This window comes from Adiantum capillus-veneris, chromosome 22 (genome assembly GCF_014529385.1).
Source record: "Adiantum capillus-veneris isolate H3 chromosome 22, ASM1452938v2, whole genome shotgun sequence".
Lineage (NCBI taxonomy): Eukaryota > Viridiplantae > Streptophyta > Polypodiopsida > Polypodiales > Pteridaceae > Adiantum > Adiantum capillus-veneris.
Genome location: NC_140952.1, coordinates 102,768,191 through 102,789,787, shown reverse-complemented (window position 1 = coordinate 102,789,787; position 21,597 = coordinate 102,768,191).

Genomic DNA, 21,597 nt, shown 5'->3' with positions numbered 1-21,597 from the left:
GAATAGAATCTATTTCTTGCTGCATAGCATCTTTCCACTGAACACACTCTAAAGCTTGTTCAAATGAATCAGGCTCATATGCATCACAAAGAGTGCTAAAGCAAGCCAAATCTACTTGCTCTCTGCCAAAAGTAGTACCAGCACGTGTTTTTCGTGGCAACGGTGCATCCAACTTGCTATCCTGCAAAGTTTTTTGAACCCATTTAGGCAAGGTTCTTTCTTCCCTGAAAACTTCTTGCTCTTCACGCACAATTTCCTCTACATCATGAGGTGTCACATGCTGATCAAAAGATTGATCAAGATTATCAACCTGTTGTGATTCTTGATTCTCCACAAAAGAAGGAAGCAAACCTTCAAATACATCATGTGTCTGCATATGTGGTACATCAAAAGCAACCATAGGTTGAGCAGTAGTTTCTGCAAAAATTACATCACGACATTCAAAAATCTTGTTTGTAGCAGGATTGTAAAGTCTATAACCTTTACTTCCACTACTGTACCCCACAAATATACATTTGATTGCCTTATCATCAAGCTTCCCACGTAACTGCTGAGGGATGTGAGCATAAGCAAGACAACCAAAAACACGACGATAACTGACTGAAGGTTTTCTGTCATACCAAGCTTCAAATGGAGTAATGGTCTTCAAGGCACGAGTAGGACACCTGTTCAAAACATGTGCTGCACAAGCAACTGCCTCCATCCATAGCTTATGAGGCAAACTCTTAGCCTTGAGCATACATCTAGCCGTCTCCATTAAAGACCTGTTCTTCCTTTCTGCAACACCATTCTGTTGTGGTGTGTATGGCATAGTGCATTGGTGTTTAATGCCTTTCTTTCCCAAAAAATCCTTAAATGCACCTGACATATATTCACCTCCTCGATCGGTACGAAGAGTCTGTACTTTGCAACCTCTTTCATTTTCAACCATGGTGACATAATGTTGAAAAACTTCAAACACATCTGACTTTGCTTTGAGTGGATACACCCAACAAAACCTGGAAAAGTCATCAATGAAGGTCAAAAAATAAAGGCTGTTTCCCAAAGATGGCGTCCTCATAGGACCACATACATCACTGTGTACAAGCTGCAACTTTCGTGTCGCTCTAACTGAACCATCCTGCGAAAATGCAAATCTGTGCATCTTTCCAAGAACGCAACCTTCACATACATGTCTTGGTGGCATCTCCAATAAAGACAAATCATGCACCATATTATGACGTTGTAAAGTCATCAAACTGCCATAACCAACATGCCCAAATCTAGCATGCCACAACTCAACATCCTGCATGGCCTGAGTCTTTGTTTCTGCAATACATACCTGAATCTGCTTTTCATAACGATCTAGCATAAATAGTCCATTTTCCAGCGTACCTGTAGTGATAAGAGAATAACCATTCTCTCGATCCGTACAACACATCTGTCATCCTCAAAAATGACCCAAAGACCATTTTTTGTAAGAGAGGATACAGACAACAAATTCTTCTTGATCCCTGGAACATATAAGACATCTGGAAAGCATAAATCTGAACCATCTGAAATGGTAATCAAAATCTTACCAACGCCTTTGATTGGATAAGAAGCATTATTTGCACATGTCACCTTCTTTCCTTCAGGAGCTGCATCCAATGAACAAAACAAATCCTTCCTTGAAGTAATATGCCTGGATGCACCACTATCAAAGTACCAAATCATTTGTGTCTTGTCAACACTGTAAGCAGAAAAATCTGAACATACTACGAAAGCATAAGAATCCTGCACAAAGTTTGCAGACTCTTCTTTAGCTGTAGAAGAATCACCAGAAGCTGAAAAAACCAAACTTGACTCTTTCTTCTTTTCTTTAGCAATTCGCTTTTTACACTCACTAATGTAGTGACCAGGTTTCTTGCAGTAGTGACATTTACCTTTCTTCTTGGACTTGTCGGAATCACCTTTAGACTTCTCTGAAGATTGTCCTGCACTAGACTTGGAGTGATGAGCACTCTCTTTACCCTTGTTTTTGTTCTGTACAACAAGAGCATGATCCATACCATCCACCTGTAAAGACTTGTTCTTACGTGATTGATCCTCCTGCAATAGCGAAGCCACTAACTCTTCAAAACGAAGAGGCTCAGGATTAGCTCGCAAAGACAGAGTCAAAGAAGTCTGAAAAGTCAAATAAGATGGTGGTAGTGAATTGAGTGTTTTGGAAACCAAGTCCTTCTCTGGAATCACTTCATCAATGCTAAGCAATTGCTCTTTAAGATCCCTGATTTTTGTAAGATGCTCGACGATATCGTCACCTTCGTCCATCTGTATTTTGTCAAGTTGTTTCTTCAAAAAATCTATTCTGGCAGCGTTTCTTCCTCCAAACATAGCTTGCAGAGTGTTCCAAGCATCCTCAGAAGTTTTGCAAGATCTGATATGTGGTGTGATTGTCCTCTTTATGGTTAAGGCAATCACAGCCATAGCTTGTGCATCTTTAGTATCCCATCTCTTTTGCTCTGGAGTGACTTGTGAGGGTCCTGCACCAACAGCTGCACCACGACCAGGCGTGGCAGGGGCAATGCTACCTGGACGAACTTCATCTCCAGATACATAATCCCACAATCCTTTACCAACCAAAACATTTTTGGCCATAAAAGACCAAAGAGAATAGTTGGTACCATCCAATTTGTCTTCGGATGTTAACGCACCAGAAATCTCTTTCTCCGTAGATTGAGCCATACTGTGGATGCACACAAGAGAGCAAAAGAACCTCCAAGAGATTCACAAATCTCCTCTCCAATGCAAGAAAAACTCTACACAAAATCTCAGCACAAAGCTAAGACAAGCTGCTTCCCAAAAGAACTGTTTACCTGAAGAAAATCTATCAAAAAGCACACCCTCTTGATCTAAAGGCCTCCGAAAAGTAACTTCTGTTACATTGCTCAAAAAAAAATTCTGAGGGCTCGAACGGCTTCAAAAGGGGGGTAAAACCCCAGGTCACCTCCTCAGAATACTCTCGGAACATCGAGGATGCTCCCACGAGCAAATTTTCCGAAAACTGCCTGAAAACTGCGATTGCGCGCGCGGACGCGAAAACGCAAGTAGAGGCTCTAGAAATCACCTTGCTTTGATACCAATTGTTGAAGATGATGAAACAGGAAACAGAAGGAAGACAGCAACTCAGAGAAGGAAGAAGATGGAGAAGGAGAAGACACAGAGCTTGCGTACGAGATCTCTGTCGTCTGTCTCTCTGTATTAGAATAATAGAGTATCTACAAACTCAGAGCTACAAAGCTTATATGAAACCCTAAGAGATAAGGTGTCCTTTCACACCAGATGTCCAGGGGGAAAAACCTAGTGGGAGAAAAGTGCCCCTGGTAAAGCGCGTATACACACTAACACTACTACATGTCTACAACACAAAACTACTTGTAGCTTGAGATTTGTTGAGTATTTTTGGCCCAAACTTAGTCACTGCAATGTATACAAGATGCACAACATGGTCACCAAGACTTGTCTCAATCTGAACACTTTTTACTTGTTATAAGCTTTTTTCTCAAGGTGGTCCAAATTTGATTTTTTTTAGTTTCACTAGATTCTTCACTCTTAGTATACCCTACTTGCCAAGTTTTGATCTTTTAGTCAAGAAAAACACAAATAATCATAGTTTTAGCAGGTCCCAGCATAGTGTTTTTCTTGTATCTTGCACTTCCAATGTCGAGATGACACCAAATTTTGATTGTGCACTTAACACACCATGTAATACAAGCACATCATTTTTGAGCCCAATCTAACAACCTCGTAAAAATAATACATTTTTTCTAATATCAATATGAAGTTTTTCCTATTTTGTTAGGTTCTCCACTCTTTGTAGATCTTACCTACCAATTTTGATCGATTTTTGACCTCTTTTGAGTGTTCTAGGCCAATTTTAGCGTTTTTTTGTCACTTCTAACTCGGATCTGATTTAGCTTGATGTGCAAATTCCCAATTTCAATTTTACTTTGATAAGTATGAGCCTTGAATCAAGGTCCCCCTTTGGTCCAAAACGAAGCCAAAAGTCCTGTCTTTAATACGCGTTTTTTTCTCTTGCTCGTACTTTTAGCAACTACTTGCAAGTTTTTCCAATTCGTAAGTTTTTCCCTCTTTCAAGGGTACACCCACCAAATTTCACAATGTTTGGGTAACTGGTTCAAGTTTAAGTCCACTTTTCTAAGAGTTGGGATTTGACCTCATACTCACACTATATGTCCAAACTCACTTTTGATCTGAAGGCTTCTTGGCTTTCTTTCTTGGGTTAAAAAGGACCTTTGCCCCAAGTCTTGTCAAGTTCTAACCCCTATAGAAGAGTGTTGAAAAAAAATAAATAATTTTTTCCTGTACTTGCCCATGGATGCCTCTTTCACACTCTAATATGCACATTGAATGGCCTGTATTTCATTTTTGACCTTGTAATCTGGAATCAACACGCATATGATCCTACTGGTTAGGAAGTAAGGAGTAGTTAAGTAGATAATCAAGTGGTTTACTTAATGGAGAGAGATAATTTTCACACACGAGAGAGAGAATATACAAGAGAGAAAGAGAGAGAGCACGCACAATATACCTGGTTCACCCAAGGGTGGTCTACGTCCACAGGAAAGGAGCCACTTAATGGATTTGCACTTCAATCTTGAAGTAGATTAAAAAGGGATTAGCAACCCTTATAGGACCTCCCACCTTGGTCCACTTTCTTTCACTACCTCACACACACTTTAACACACACCTTACAACCATTTTGTGTGCATAAGTGGCCTCCTTGTATAGGCCAAAAGGATCCTCTATGGGCTACCCTCTCTTGAGAGAGATAGCCATGTGTAGTTGCCCTTGTGTAGACAAGTCCAAGTAGAACTTCCCCAGGCACCCATGTGTAGCCACCCTTGGGTAGACAAGTTCGCCTAGAAATCGGCCATCGGCCATTGAATTCGGCCACTGGCCATAGACTTTTGGCCATCGATCGGCCATTTTTTGGTCATTCTCATGCCTCTATTTAACCACAATATTTTTGCAACAAGGAATATTTCGAGTTTTTGAATTTTTGCTTTTCTAACAAGTGATTTTTTCACACACAGTGGCTTCTCCTCATAACAGGGGACTTACAAATGTGCCTTTTTCAGAATAAAAATCACAAGGGTGAATCAAGGTCCATACTTAACACTATTGGCTGGCTCTTGCACACAAATTATGCTTCCTTTTGCAACCAACTTTCACAAAAATGCTTAGACAAACTAACCAAACTCTCTTGTCAATTCAAAGAGTGCAAACTTTTCTCCTATTAGCTTAATGAGAAAAAACCTTGATTTTCTCACAGTGGCTAATGATCAATATTTTGAACTGTTTGTTTGGTGTTGTGTACAAACACACTCCTGTGCATACATTCTATGTCCCCAAATGACAACTTGTAATGATGTGTTCCCTTCTTGAACCTTCAAGACACTTTGAGTCTAAAATCACAGTGATGGTTTTTTTGACTCAATCAGATCCACAATGAATAGAGTACTTGTCCAAACTTCTCTACTTACTCTACTCTTATGACAAAGGAATAGAACCTTCACCACACTTTGAGTCTAATACCGCAGTGATGGTCTTTTTGACTCAATCTAGATCCACAATGAATAGAGTACTTGTCCAAACTTCTCTATTCCTATGACAGAGGAAAATAACCTGAAAACCAACACAAATCAACACTTACTACAAAAACTCTAAAATTTATATTTCTCTTGCATTTTTTCAATCTATTGCAAATTTCATTGCTCTAAGAGCCATAGAAAGCTATGCACCAAGTGCTAAACCTATTCTCAACACTTTATCTTCCAACTGCTCTTATGGTGAGAAATTCACCACCACTAAAAACACAAAGACCAATGATGCCTTGATCTCCGCTTCTACCCTACTCTATCTAACTAGTTGATCTAAGGTAACTCTGCCAATTTTTGAATGGGTTCACACTATTGTAGGTACTTGCTCCCCAACAACGGCACCAATGTTTGAGGGATCTCTTTATAGCGTCTATCACATCTCACAAAGAGACGGTCCTAAGACTAAAATGTCATTCCTAGAGAACAAGTGACTCGACTAGGGCAGCATGGAGGCGTGTCAAGAGAGTCTCTTGTTTGAACACAATATACTTTGTGGAAATAGTATATGAACTCTCTAACTCCTAAAAACCTGATTTCTACCTCTCTGATCCAATCACACATCCACATGCAAAACCAATACCAAAACAATTCCAATCAACACCAAACTTATAAACCTAAAATCTTCATACTGGAAAAAAAAGCGATTTTTTATACCAACAAAATTGTAAGTCACCAAATCTAATGCCGGACACACCTAATAAGTGTAGGCTAAGCATTGAAAATCTGATGCAATTGACCAAATCTCAAAACAACACTCATATAGTATGTCACTTGGAAGGTTGTGGAAGTTGACTCTTAGACCTCACAAAACACTTGAAATGTAGATATTAACGTGTAGAGCTCTTCAAGACTAACGTGTTAATACTCTCAGTTTGTCAATATGATAATGTGCGATGACGTGCAAAGGGATGAAATCTTGATAGCAAGAGGGTCTCACAACGTACAGAGAAAACCTTATTGTTTGAGCTTACTTATGAATTAATCTCCCCAAAAATGCCTTTTATACCCTGGCTAAGGGTCTCAAATATACAAGGGCTATTTCTACTCCTAATAATTAGTAACGTGGTCTAGCAAAATGTCTATCTATTGATACAAATTGGAAGCTCATAGCCCCAAATCTTGCAATAGCAAAAAAGTGATACAAAATCTAATGGTTTTTTATAAAAAAGAATGTGATGTACTCAAATCTCTTTGAGAGAGAATTATAATATAAAGATTTTTTGGAGGGGGACCGGCTCCAATCAAATATGGTCCTCATGAAGTTGTCAATCTTAATTGTGGAATTCTCTTTGAATTATGTACATGGTTTTTATTGTTTTAATGTGTAAATGTATACTCAAATCAACTCGTCATAACCTTTAGTCTCCTCCAAAGAATTATCTTAAAGAAAAATCTCTCCTTTCATAAGTTAAAAATTCCATCGAATCTAAAGTAAGGATTAGGTTCTCTAACATTGGTATCAAATCTAAGGTTTCTCTTTTTTACCCAAGAAGAGAGGTCCTTGAGCAATCTATGAGAGGTTAGAGTTTTTTGTTGCAATAGGGTAAGTGGGATTGGGATTCATTATCTTGGTTGGCATGCCTATTTATAGGGTATGGGGGACACCATTGGGAACTATGGCCTTAATAATGGAGTCTTTTGGGACGTACCTATGCTTTAACCATTATTGAGCTATTAGAATGCTCTATATGAACCGGTGCAAGCTTAACACTATTAAACCCACTACACTACTCTTTGCAATTAGCAATATTCTAAACCACAGGTGTAGTTACTAGAGTGCTAATTTTTGAGGGATAAGAGAAGTAGTAGCCAAAGTTTTAGAAGTTCCAAGGAAAGAGCTAGCATACCCATACAAGGAAATTTAATTGTGGCATAATATAATCAAGAATGTAATTAATATTGACAATTTAAATCTAGCTCATGATATAGCATTTGATGATGAATACACAATTATCAGCTATGTTGTTGACAAGCTGCAAGAAACAATGGGAAACCCTATTTTGCAAATGGAGGCTCAAAGCCAAAATTCAGACCCTTCAAGTTTCCCTAGGTGCATAAGAAGAGAGAGCTCCTACGAGGCCTCCTAGTGAGACCTCCAAAAGACGAATATCTTTGGGTAATGAAGAGGAGATACTCAAAGGATCTCTAAGGTAAACTATTTGCAAAGAAGATGTGCATCCAAAATTTTAAAGGGAGAGGTATGAAAGTGACACCCCTCCTACCTTTGAAAGTGATACTGCCCCAAGAAGATGATGGGCACGTCAGTCACCTAGTCCTCCCAAACAGAAGAGAAATTCATCAAGCACTCTCTCACATGAAAATTCAAAGAAGGGAGAAAGAATCGATGCAAGAGGAAGTGAAGAAAGAAGTCACGATCCTCACCTTCTTCTTCCTCTTCCTCTTCATCTCATCACCATCTTCTTTTGACATAAATAACAATGACTTGCCATCCAAAAGAGAAAAGAGATGGAGTAAACGGATGAGTTATGTTGAATGGAGGAGGTCACAAAAGTTGAAAAGGTTCAAAGAGGGTGGAAATAACATCACTTTCATTACCTATGATGGAACCTTTGGAGCATCCATCGGACTTTGGAGAATGAAGATTTCTCAAAATGTTTAAAGATCCAAAATGTCTCCATGCATTTTCCAAAGTCAGGTTGTCAATGGCGGGCAAGACTACATGCCCAAGGTGAAGCTCCAAGGACATGGAAAGCTCTGAGGATTGCTATTATGAAGCAGTTCCTTGCAAGCGATGCCAAAGACAAAGTCCTCACAGAATGGCAAAGCTTGAAGATGGCCCTAGAAGAGTCTATTCAAAAGTATGTGGATAAGTTTTGGGAGTTACATCTCAAAGCCACTGTCTACAAGAAGATAAACTTTGTAGAACAGAAGCAACAATTCTATGTTGGCCTATTTGAGGAGATGAGTTAGTATGTTTAATCCCAAAGACCTAAAGCTATCTTGGCGGTCATACATCAAACTATGGTCCCCTCGAGGATTCATTTCCAACAAGGGAGTAAGAAGGGCTCAAAACCAACAAGAGCTAAGGAACTAATTGAGCCAAAGGGGAAGAACAATGCGATGTAGAATTCTCCCAATGCTAACAACAACAACAACAATAATAATAAAGAAAAGGCAAAGGAAAAAGGTTACAAGGTATAAACAAACTTGTCTAAAGAGGTTGAGCATTATTGTAAAGATAACAAGTGCTTCACGTGTGGGGAGCAAGGACATGTTTCCCGGGCATGTCCAAAGAGAAGTAAACATAATGACCCTCCTAGAGTTGCCATGGTGGAATGACCACCACTCTCTTATGCTTGTGGAATAGTAAGAGAGCATGATGATTTCATATTGTTTGATCATGGCTCTACCCACAACTCTATTTCTATTGAGCTAGCTACTAAGCTAGGAATTCATGACTTTGAGATGGGAGATGTGGTAAAAGCTGATGGAGCTTTCAAAGTGAAAGAGTCCTCATTCACTCCATTGATTGGGAAGCTAAGGTTCCATGCAAAAAGCTATGTTGACAAAGAAGATTTCTTCATCTCTCCACTCAAGCATGAAGATGTTATCCTAGGGGCACCATGGTTTAATCGCATGGCTGCCACTATGAAGTTTCTTGAAAGAAAAGTCCTAGAGGACAAGATGATCATTCCATAGAACTTATTTCTAGTAGTTCACCTCCTAATAAGCCTCCTTATCGAGTCCCATTGGCTCAATAAGAGGATATTATGAGGCAAGTGAATGAGCTTGTGAAAAAAAGGGATGGCCAAGCCTAGTTAATCTCCATTTTGTTCACTAGTTCTACTAGTACAAAAGAAAGATGGTACTTATGAAATGTGTATGGACTATTGGGTGCTTAGTCAAATAACCATAAAGCATAGATTTTTTGTTCCCATGATAGAAGATCTATTCAATAATACTACCAAACCTTTCAAAGCCTTTTGAATTCCAATGTGATACTTGTGGAGAATGCCTTGGAGCTATTTTGCTTCAAGAAGGGCATTCCATAGCATACAAAAGTAAGATATTGGATGACCAAGAAAAGAATCTAGGCATATATGAAAAAGAGTGTCTAGCTATTTCACATGCCCTAGATGCATGGAAGCATTATCTCATAAGCACTCTATTTATTTTGTGCACAGATCACCAAATTCTTCAGTACTTTTTGACAAAAATTAAATTAAGTGATAAACAAATGATGTGGGCAAACACTCTTTCACAGTTTCATTTTGATCACATAGCTCGTAAGCACAACCAAGTGGTCGACGCTCTTACACAAAGACCAAGGGTGAACGTTGTATCAATAGCTACTCACAATTACCTATCCTCTATGATAGACGAGTATGCTAGGGATCAAACTTCAAAGATGTAATGTCCAGCTCTTGCATTGGGGAAGAAAGAAGAACCATACAATAAACAAGATGGTTATCTTCTCTATGGCAATAGGTTATGTGTTACACATAGTTTACGTGAAAAGTCATGTACAAATCTCATGTTCCACCTTATGGGGGACATAGAGGGATTTAAGCTACTCTCAAGGGAGTAGAGATGTACTTCTATTGGCCAATAATGAAGAAATACATACCAGATTATGTTGTCAATGCACTGTATGTCAAAAGACAAAGTATGATAGAGGGAAGCACCCTGGCTTGCTTCACCCATTGTCTATACCTAATTCCCCGTGGAAAAGTATATCCATTTATTTCATCTTTAGAAAAATCCATTCATGGGAATACATGAATATGGAAAGTAGTAGACCGGTTTAGCAAGCAAGCGCATTTTGTATCGGTCAAAAAAACTATTGAAGCACACCATATGGCAACCCTCTTTATCTCATAGGTCTTTGAGTATCATGGCTTACCCAAATCTATAGTATCTGATAGAGATCCAAGAATGAATTGAAAATTTTGGAAGATCTCTTTAAGAATTTTGGTACTAAGTTGCATTTCTCCTCGGCCTATCGCCCACAAACGGATTGCCAAAATGAGAGAGCAAATTCAACTATCATTGATCTAATGAAAGCCTATGTTCTAGAAGTAGATCAAAGAGAGCAATGGGTAATGTTTTACCCTTAGTAGAGTCCTTGTACAATAACATTGTCCATACTTCTATAGGAAAGACACCGGTCGAGGTAATTGAAGGAAGACCCAAGCTCCCATTGATAGTTAAGACACTTGGGAAGATATTTGTTGTTGATGAGTATAGAGACCTTAAAGAATCTTTTCAAAAGATTAAGGAAACTATATCCATCATGCATCAAAAGAAAAAGGATGTTTTTGATAAGCATAGATGATCCTTGACCTTCAAAGAGAATGATTGGGTATTACTCAAGTTTCCCAAAGCACACCTCAGCCATACTACGGGCAAGGGAACACAAGGTCGCCCAAAGGGTCACCAAAAATATTATGCTAAGCTAGCAAAAAAATATTATGGCCCATTTCAAATTCTTAACCCTATCAATGAAACAACTTACAAGTTAAGGTTACCTAGCACTTGGCTCATTCATAATGCCTTTCATGTGAGCCTCTTGAAACCTTATAAGGGCGACCCAATCAAAAAACCAGTTATTGAAGAATCACCCAAGTTTGAAGATCAAGAAGAGACCTTGTAGCTAGAGAAAATTATGTGACATGAAGACAAATTTAAGAGCTATCCTTTTGAAGATGCAAGGTGGATGCAAGACATCCAGGTAAAGGATAATGTAAACCTTGCAAATACTTATAATGACTCATGTCAAAGGTAAGAATTGGGTATGAACAAGTATGTATTATGAAGAAATTTTTCTTGTTTTTTACTAAGATTTTTTATAAATGTTCATAAGTTTTAAGTGTATGCATACCATTAATCAAGCTTGCGATAGCTTAGTCTCTCAAGCACCTAGTAGACCTTGCCAATCTACTAAGAAAGATGATTAGGGCTAAGTAAAGACATGCTTGCGATATCTAAGCCTTCCAAGCACCAAGTAGAGTTAGTCACTACTGTGGAAGAATGTTGATAGGTAAAAAGGGTTCCTCTATCCAAAGCAACATGACTACCTATAACGGGCCTATAACTATATTTTCCCTACTCCACAGTTGAGGACGACTATGATTGCAAGGGAGAGTTAATGTCATGAAAATTAATTTTTAACCTTCTAGAAATAATTTCCATCTTAATTTGGCCATTTAAGGCTGAAGAAAATAAAAGAGAACAAGTGAAGCTGATCAAGTACTTATGGACCAGCCCGGTTAAAGGCTTGGAGCAAAAGGGTAGAAACCCACAGAAGAGCAAGGGTAATTTCTTAGCTTAATCATAGGCACAGGTCAAGGAAAGATGAATATTTGATCAAATGTACAGGACAAAGGAGATAACCTAGAGCAATGTTAGGAATCTAAAAATAGAAAGTAGCTATGCTAAGTTCAAGTGTCAAAATAACTCTTTAGACTCCAAGTATGAAGTCTGGGAAGCCTTAAAATAATTTTCTAACTTGCCACAATTAGCCTAAATTTAGAAGGTCTAAATTTAGCACATTGGAAGGGGGAAATGAGAAAACCACCAGCACATAATATGAATGCCTCTCCATAGCCCAGTGATTCCACAACATCCCTATTCCCCAGTAATCACACACTTAGACTCCCTATCTGCAAACAACTGTTGTCCGTGCCCAATCCCGACCAACCCTAATTGCACACACTTGACCGTAAAGCAAGCATTCATGGCTTTTATCCTTAACCCCTCAAACCACTGCAACTCAAAGTCGACCAACATATGCGGATACTTTCAAGACCTCTAGCATACATCTGCTCTTCCACAACCTTTCAAGATATTTGACATGCACAAACTCTACTGTAAGCTCATATCGCATGTCTATAGACCTCTCCCACACGAGAAACACACATAACTCACACATGCGTCGACATGATAGTGAGAAAGAGATTGAGAACATTTGCTCAAATGCTATGCTAAGAGATTTCCCGTGGAATAAGTGTATACAAATTAGAAATTATCTTGCTTGAAAAACACTTCTTTCACCCTCTTATATATCTTACCCCTCATTTCTTTCTCCCCCTGGTGTATTTAGGGCTTGGAAAGAATAAGCTCTACAAGAGCACAAGTTGTGTTGTAATCAAAGCTCTCTTCAAGAGAGAATAAAAATACAAAGACCTTTTGGAGGCGGGAATGGCTCCAATCAAATCCGGTCCTCATCAAGTTGTCAATCTTAATTATGGTATTCTCTTTGAATTATGTGCATGGCTTTTAGTGTTAATGTGTAAGTGCCCAACAAAACCTCTAGTCTCCTCTAAAGATTTCTCTTAAAGAAAAATCTCTCCTTCCATAAGTTAAAATTCCGTTGAATCTAAAGTAAGTATTAGATTCTCTAACATTACTTGTTTAATATGTGTTATACACCCATGCAAGGTGATTCAGGTTGATAGTCACCACCCCCATCTTGTAAGTGAGCATCCATGCACTTGGATAAAGTAGCTGAAACCAACTTTGAAGCAGCATGCTTAAAAAATGCCAATGCATTAAAGTTTGATAACCAAAGACCACTTGATTTCTATGCCAAAGGAGGTTCGGCCCAAGAAGATTTCACAAAACTATGTCCATCTCTTTACACTCACCAAGAAATTTTTCTCTCCACTTAAAGTTCTTTGCCTGGTTAAATCTACACATAATATGCATGAATTCCAAAACATTAAGATTAGTTGGACAAGTACAAAAAAAGGGAATCATAGTTTCCAATCTTAAGAAACACCTAAGTTGTAACTCGCTTTTCTTCTTCTTCTTCCATTCATGCTTCTTCTTCCATTCATGCTGCTTCATGGGCCTTGTTTTTATTGTTGGTGTTGGTTCTCCCTAAGTTCTAACATTTGGAAGGAGGGTGTCCCTTCTTTCCACAATGAACACAATGCTCGATATTATAGCAGATCCTGGCTATATAGTCAAATCTCCTACGCTCATAGCACTTGCCCTTGTCTAGCGTGCCCCAAAGGGATGGGTCCTTAGTGACGCCTCCTCTTTTTGCTAATGAAAATGGAAATATTATTTTAACAAAAAAATAAGTTTATTTACTAGTGTTTTAAGAAAAACACTATATGTCATGAATAGATTTTTGGCATGGTTCATGAGTGGAAATTGTGGCCAAGTTCTTGTTTGGAACCAGTTGGTAGATGAAGAAGTTCATTATCATGATGAGTGTGGGCTTTCATGGTGTTGATAAAGCACAAGTAATGCTCTAAGAGTGCATTCAGATTGCATGAGCTTGAGAAACTACTGATTTGTAAGTTTGCTTCTGTTTGTTCACTATTGGGGCTTGAAAAAATATTAAAGTGTTGAACAATATCAACCAATAATAAGCAAGCATCTCTCTCTCTCTCTCTCTCTCTCTCTCTCTCTATGGCATTAGTTCAAGGACTTTGGCGCTAGGTATTCATGTTGCCATGGCTTCCCGTTTGTGTTGAAAGAGGGGTGACAGATGGCTCCTATTGTTCCATATTTGATTGCCTCTATTTTGTTATAGCCTTAAGGGCATTGCTCTCTTCCTTGCATGCCCCATATGGCTCCATGCCTTTCTACTTGCTAAAAGACATATAAAGGCACTCTTAAGCTTGACGAAAGGATTTGGTTGCTCCAAATCAAATTAGTGTAGTGTTTGGCCATTTTAGTTTGCTTAGGGTTAGCCGCTTAGGGTTAGCGGAGGCTTTTGGTTTTACCGCTAATTGGCTATGCCAAATCCCTGTTGAATAACATGTCTTGAGTTCAACTCCTCGTCCGATAGATCTTTAAGGTCTCTTGGGATTGTTTCTTACGACGTTAAAAATATATTCTTCTCGGGTGTGTGTGTGTGTGTGTGTGTGTGTGTGTGTGAGAGAGAGAGAGAGAGAGAGAGAGAGAGAGAGAGAGAGAGAGAGAGAGATAATAAAAAGAGGAAAATGGTATAACCTTTCTATCACCCAAGTGTGGTAGATTGGCTATGCCATTTCCCTCTTGAATAATAGGTCTTGAGTTCAACTCTCCTCATCGGATAGATCTTTAAGGTCTCTTGGGATAGTTTCCTACAACAAGACGATGCTCTCTCTCTCTCTCTCTCATTGATTTCAATGCATATTTGATGACGATATTGTTGCATGCGCTAAAGTGCTCTTAATGAGTCCTAGAAGAGTGCCAATGATTTTCTCTTAATGAAACCCCAGCCTTCACAGATAGTGCGACTCTCATTCGCTTGCCCTTCAGGCTTCCATAGGAGGGAGGACAGACAATCTCTCTCTCTCTCTCTCTCTCTCTCTCTCTCTCTCTCTCTCTCTCCCCCACTTTTTCGTTCTCTCTTTATAGACAGTCCGTGACTATCCTGCATATCTAAAACACAGCTCACCATCACAGCTATCCATGTGTCATTGTCTTTCTGTGTTCCTATTCCGGCTTTCTTGTTGATTGACTGTATGTGCACCACAGCGTGACGAGAGAGGTATGTGAGTGAGAGAGAGAGAGAATGATACGCAGAGAGAGCCAAGAAAGTGATGGCAAGAAGCATATGTTATATTGATCTGAGGAGGTGCAGTTATATACAAAAGGATGAGGTAGTTACAAGCCATGTGACATTCATTGGAATTTTTGGCCGTTGTGCCAATTAGGATGACACGTTGTTGGATGATGTGGATTAATATCCCCATATGCCTCCGTAAGACACATCGTCCATATAGAGGCATGTATGCGTGCATACTGTGATGTGATCATGACACAGATCTACATGCTTTGGAAAAATACAATATGTGTATGCAATTATTCTTGGTGTGACTTCCGAGGTCTTCAACCTGAATCAAGGTCCGACTTCGTAATGAAGAAGATTAGCAACTCTGATTGTTGCTTTGGTCGAGCTTTGAAAGGCTTCTTTAGATCTGTAGCATGAATGATTTCACAAGCTTGAATTCCAAATATACGCCCCCGCAAGCTAAGTGAAAGAAGAAACTCATCAAGAACTGCACGTCCTCCAGGGTCAAAGGGTTCAAAAGTGATAAATTTTGGGTTAGGTGCGGGATTCAAGGCGGTATTGCAGACCTGAATATTGTGATGGGTGGAAGGCTCAATTGGCAAAGGGTCAAGCGGAGAAGCCAATGGGAAGGGAGATGGATAGGGAGAAACATCATCAGTGGAGAGCTGAAATGGTTGGGATTGATGAAGATAGCTCAACAGGTGCATAGGGTATTGGATGGTAGACGTGCCGGGATGCTGCATGAGCTGGAAAGTATGGCTGAACTATTGCATTGCATGTGTGCTGGGAAAACAATGAGCACCGGATATGGAACGCCCAAGTGGATGCTCAGTAGACAAAGGATGGAAGGGCTGCTCAAGAGGAAGAGGCACAACAATATAAGCATCAAGTAAATCCAGTTTGAAAAATGGATTTGAAGAGGTATTCACAGTAGCTTCAACGAGAGGCGGTCAGAGCTTGGATTTGCTCAAATCCTTGGCAAGGTGTTGAGTGTTTGTTTCTGGATCATCTCGCCTGCGAATGATTGATGGCATTCAAGGGTTTTGAGTTGGATTTACATCTGTGAAAGCATCTTTTGCAGTAAGTGCATACTGAATAGCTATCTTCAAAAGGGTGTCTGACTTTGTTGGCTGGAACCAGGGTTATGTGAGCAGCGTGGGGCTCTCTTTGAGCATGCAGAGGTTCCCCAAGGGAATGGCTCGCCACCTTGGTGTTGACTGTGGGGAGGGTAGCTAAAGAGGGCATTGGATAGGAAGCGGAAGAAGTAGTTGTGTATGCTTCAGAGATGGATTCAGTTGGCCCAACTCTTTGAGTTGGAATCAGGGTAGCTAGAGCTTCAAACTGAGATTTGGGCCTCGGGCCGCTAGAGGCGACAAAGGTTGCAGACTTTGCTGCACTGAGGGAAAATGTGTAAGGTGCTTCCAAAGCTTGGTTTACTTTGTGTGGAGCATCTGCAGGCCGGTGCCTGACTGAGTGGCCATTGGCTTGGACCAAGGCATGAACTGCAGCACCAAGGGTATCCAGTGAAGGAGCATTTTTATCCAGTACACCAAGGGGCTGGGAGGTTGGTGCAGGAGATTTACCAACAGGGTTGGTGAAGGCATCTGCAAGATGGGCAGGGCCTCTGGCAGCAAGGGAGCCTTGGGCTGCAACACCTTCATCTTCAGGTGTGCAGGCAGTCTTGGCCGCAGGTGTGCAGGCAGACTGGGGGAGTTCGCTGACCATTAGAGCGCGTGTAGACGATCATCGATCAGCAGATGTTATGTGCTTGCAAACTCATGGAGACACTCGAAATAGACCTCTTGCATCAATGGCAAGCTCGCCATCACCATCGCATGTTGAAAAGGCAACCAAGCAAACCTTGTATCACAGTCCCCTTCAGGTCGTCCTGCGCATCTCTCTCTCTCTCTCTCTCTCTCTCTCTCTCTCTCTCTCTCTCTCTCTCTCTCTCTCTCTCTCTCTCTCTCTCTCTCTCTCTCTCTCTCTCTCTCTCTCTCTCTCTCTCTCTCTCTCTCTCTCGCGTGCGCGCCAAATCCTTGATATTGAATCCTGATCAGCCATTACAAACCTTCGAGGGTGAGGAAATAGTGGTAACTTGGGGAGCTCGCTAACCGTCAGCGCGCACGCAGACGATCGCTGAGCTTACGTTATGGGTTTTTCTAGTGCTTAGTAGAGTCATTTTTCTTACAATTCTAAGCCCACACAGCTTCAAAAATTGAGATCAAAAGCTCGTAAACCATTTGCGTGCTCTCATGGGCTCATTTTTTTATCAACAAAAAAGAGTCTTTTTTCTATATATTTTTCTTAAGCCAAAAATTAAGGACGATCGCCCTATGCGTGCGGCATATTGTGCTAGCAAGATATCTTGTTGATGCCTTCAAGAGCCCAAGTCCCTCTGCGTGCACGTTGATGGAATTTGACCTCGTTGAAGACATCAACATAATTTTGACTTCGCACTATTTATATCTATTTCCATTGCAATACGCCCCATAAATTTAAAAAAAAATCAGTTTCACCAATTGTGTCCTCTTGTAGTAAGCCCCGCAACAACAATATTATTTTTACTCATTATGTCTTTGAGAGCTCGGGGCTCGTCCGCGCACACGCGGACAAATTGGGAGCTCTTTCCCTATAATTTTATGGTGGATATATTAGATAATGTTGGTCAATTTGCGTGCGTGATCTCTTCTCCTACAATTTTAAGGTTGATATGTTAGATAATGATACCCGTCTCGGTGTGTGAGCTGTTCTCTTACAGTTTTAAGCCTAGTATGTTAAATAATGATTTGACCAAAGTTAGGACAATCCTATTCTTTCGACTTTGGAAACCTTCAGGAATGGTGTTGCTGCTTGCGAGTGGAAGGATTTGAAGTTGGATAATAAGTTTGGAAGCCAAGATGGTTAGAAGCAATTGAGTATGGAGTTGGTGATACACAACTCATAGATAAATGAATCGGATTAAGCTGCACAATAGCAAAGAATCTAGCACAACCATGGTAGGTTTGGACACATCCCTAAATGAGTAGCCAATGACATCGTGAATGAACACAACTGCAGAGGCTCCTAGCTAGCATACTCTCATTGTAATCAAAGCCTTAAATATTACGTCTTGACTCACAGACTCTAAACATTTTGACCCAAGTCTTTACTATTATTTCTTGTTCAACAGTTATGTAATATATTTTTGAGGTCTCTTGGAAGTGCTCCTACAATGTAAAACTTGTTATTTTTCTAAAAGAACTTGTTATATAGAGACCACTTGATTTGTACTTGTTTAAATGATTTTAAGATTGTTTTGACCAAATTTCTCTACACTTGCCTATAACAAGGCTATTCTTATGCTTGTCCAATATGTGCATTTCAAGTATGCCCAATTACCCTTTTGATTTGCAAACAATGTGATGAGAGGTATGAGGCGTGATAACATGTGTCACACTCTCGAGGGATCCATTATATTAACACCAAGTTGCTATAGTATCTTCTCTAAATTGTTTGAAATTTGAAAAACAGAAAACCCTTTCTATAAAATACAATGTTGTTTTTTATGATGCATTACATGTGTAGGGTATGCACTAGGAGGTATTTATTTTTTTGAGCTAAGATAGCATATGTACAATGTATTTTTAAATGTATAAATATCCTATAGAGTGTTGTAGGCCCCACTACTTACCTTTATATACACTCAAAATTTAGTAAAATATTCTTGTATTTATTTTGATTTTGTTGTATGTAAAGAGGAGCTTTCTCAACCCCCAACTTGTGCACACTTGTCAATAGTCAAAACCCTACATTCAACCCCCAAGGACATGTGCTTGATGATAGTACATTTCTATTGTATTCGCAACATAGCTTCACAATTTTTATTTATCCAAGGCTTGGGCTACTGCTAAATCACATGGAAAAATACAAAGCTTGTTGATATCACATGTACTAAGATTTTAAGAAATGCTTGTTGATATCACATGTACTAAGATTTCATGAAAACATTTCTAAGATTTTACTTTCCAAACCATCTTGTGTATGCACTCTTTTTAATCAGTATGGTTTAAGAAAAATACATATTGTTCAATGGTTTTGATCACATAAGATAGGTAAACTCTTTCTCTCCGTCCTAAAATAGGCTAAAATAGATTACTATCAATTTAGTACCTCCTTAGGATAATGGTGTCAAAAGTGCCTAATATCCTTATTGAAATGAATGTTGAGTCATATATGAGAGATGAAATAATATAAACAAATAAAGGTAGTAAACAATAAAGGGGCTCCTATTTTTTTTAAGGGTTCTGATTTTTCCTCATTGTGTTCGCCACTTTTGTAGGAAACTTGAATTAATTGAGTAGTTTTATTAAGGGTATGTAGCATCAAGACAAGTCTCCACATACCATGTATGGGTAAGACTTGTTGTTGAGAGGAGAGAGCTCACATTTGTGCATCTTGCTAGAGGGGAGTCAAAAGAAATAAAGAGTGTAGAGAGAGATGAAGATAGAAACACCACAAAATATTGCATGCACATTATCTCTTCTAGTGAACAAAACTCACTCCCATCTCTCAATTTTGGGTCCTATCTCCAAAGTCACTAAATTCCCTTTACGTAATAGTTCCTACCAATTTGGCTTTATTTAGTACACTCACAACCTACTGTATAGCATGGAGAACATAGAGTGAACAAAATGGTATATAAGAAGGGATAGCGTGGTTGTGAATGACACAATAGAGGTGATGTTTAGACCACTACTAGTCCAAGGCGTTCTCCTTCTAAGCGTGGTAGATGCACATGTAGCTACAATTTGATCTTAGTAGTTTTCCCTTGCTTATTACAAAGGTAGTATCTTGGTCATGTGAATACTAATTTAATAGAGTGTACAACTAAGCACTTACAACAATGGTTTATCACATTTAATTTACTAATCATAACACATGTCTGGTGGCAATCCTTGTATGATCAAAGATGATTGTAAAAGTTTTGTTATCTATACTAATAGATAAAAGGGGAGGGGATTCCCCCCCCCCCCCCCCTCTGCCACGTGGCGACTCCTAGTCAGGCAACCTCACGGGCGGGCTGCGACCTCAGCCGGGTGGGTTATATTTCAAAAAAACCATCATCGCCAGCTGCCTACTCAAGATGGTGCGCCCGACGATGCAAGGTTGATCAATGCGGGAGAGAGAGAGAGAGAGAGAGAGAGAGAGAGAGGAGAGAGAGTGGAGGTCCTGCTCCTCCTCGTCATCGTCAAGAGAGAGAGAGAGAGAGAGGTCTGCCACGCTCTTCAGAGAGAGAGAGAGAGAGAGAGAGAGAGAGAGAGAGAGAGAGAGAGAGAGAGAGTGGAGGTCCTGCTCCTGCTCCTCATCGTCATCGTCAAGAGAGAGAGAGAGAGGTGTGCCACGCTCTCCAGAGAGAGAGGTCCTCCTCAAGAGAGAGAGAGAGAGAGGTCTGCCTGCTTCTCATCGTCATCCTCAAGGAGTGAGTGAGAGAGAGAGGTCCTTCCACGCTGCAGTTACTCACGCCATCGCTGCTGCAGCTACCCGGCTACTGCGGTGACCTGCGGCTACCTGCACCACCTGGCTACCTACGTCCTCAAGAGGCCTGCGGTGACCTGCGGCTCCTCTCGCGGACTGCGGCTCAACTCGCGGACTCCACCCCGCTACTGCACAACCGGCCTGCAACTCCACCCGGATACTGCACCATCGGCCTGCAGGTAGCGCTCTCTCTCTCTCTCTCTCTCTCTCTCTCTCTCTCTCTCTCTCTCTCTCTCTCTCTCTCGCTTTGTTTCCACCCTGCCATGTTTCCTGCGCCATGTCACCCTGCGTCCCTGTGGGCATGAAATGAAATGGAATGTTATAATAATCGCCCCTGTGTGCGCCCTGTCACCCTGCGTCCCTGTGGGCATGAAATGAAATGTAATGTAATGTTATAATCGCCCCTGTGGGCATGAAATGTTATAATCGCACCTGTGGGCATGAAATGAGAACGTCTGTGTGTGTGTGTGTGTGTGTTAGAGAGAGAGAGAGAGAGTCTCATTTTCGAGCCACTGCAGTGTTCCGAAAAATAACCCCAATATTTTGCCCTTCAAAATTTCATGAGAAGGCTGATCGTCTATCAATACAATATGCTAAAACTAGAATTTGTTTTGGTTAAGTAGGCTTTGGAGATGAATTGCTTCATTATTTTACGTGATTCCAGAGATGCAAAAAAAAATTGTAGCTTTCCATAAATTGTATCAATACAATATGCTAAAACTAAATTTGTGTTGGTTATGTAGCCTTTGGAGATGAATTGCTTCATTATTTTAAGACATGATGCCTTTTTTTTAATAGATAATTGTGACAAATTACATGCTAAGCACTAAAAAACGGATCTTAATTGTCACAAAAGAATAAAGACTAGAAAATAGATACAAGGGTACTTTCGGGAATTTTGAAATTTAAGGGGTATTTTGGGAATTAGCACAAAAAGTGCTTGAGGAGCTTTGTGTCTGATAT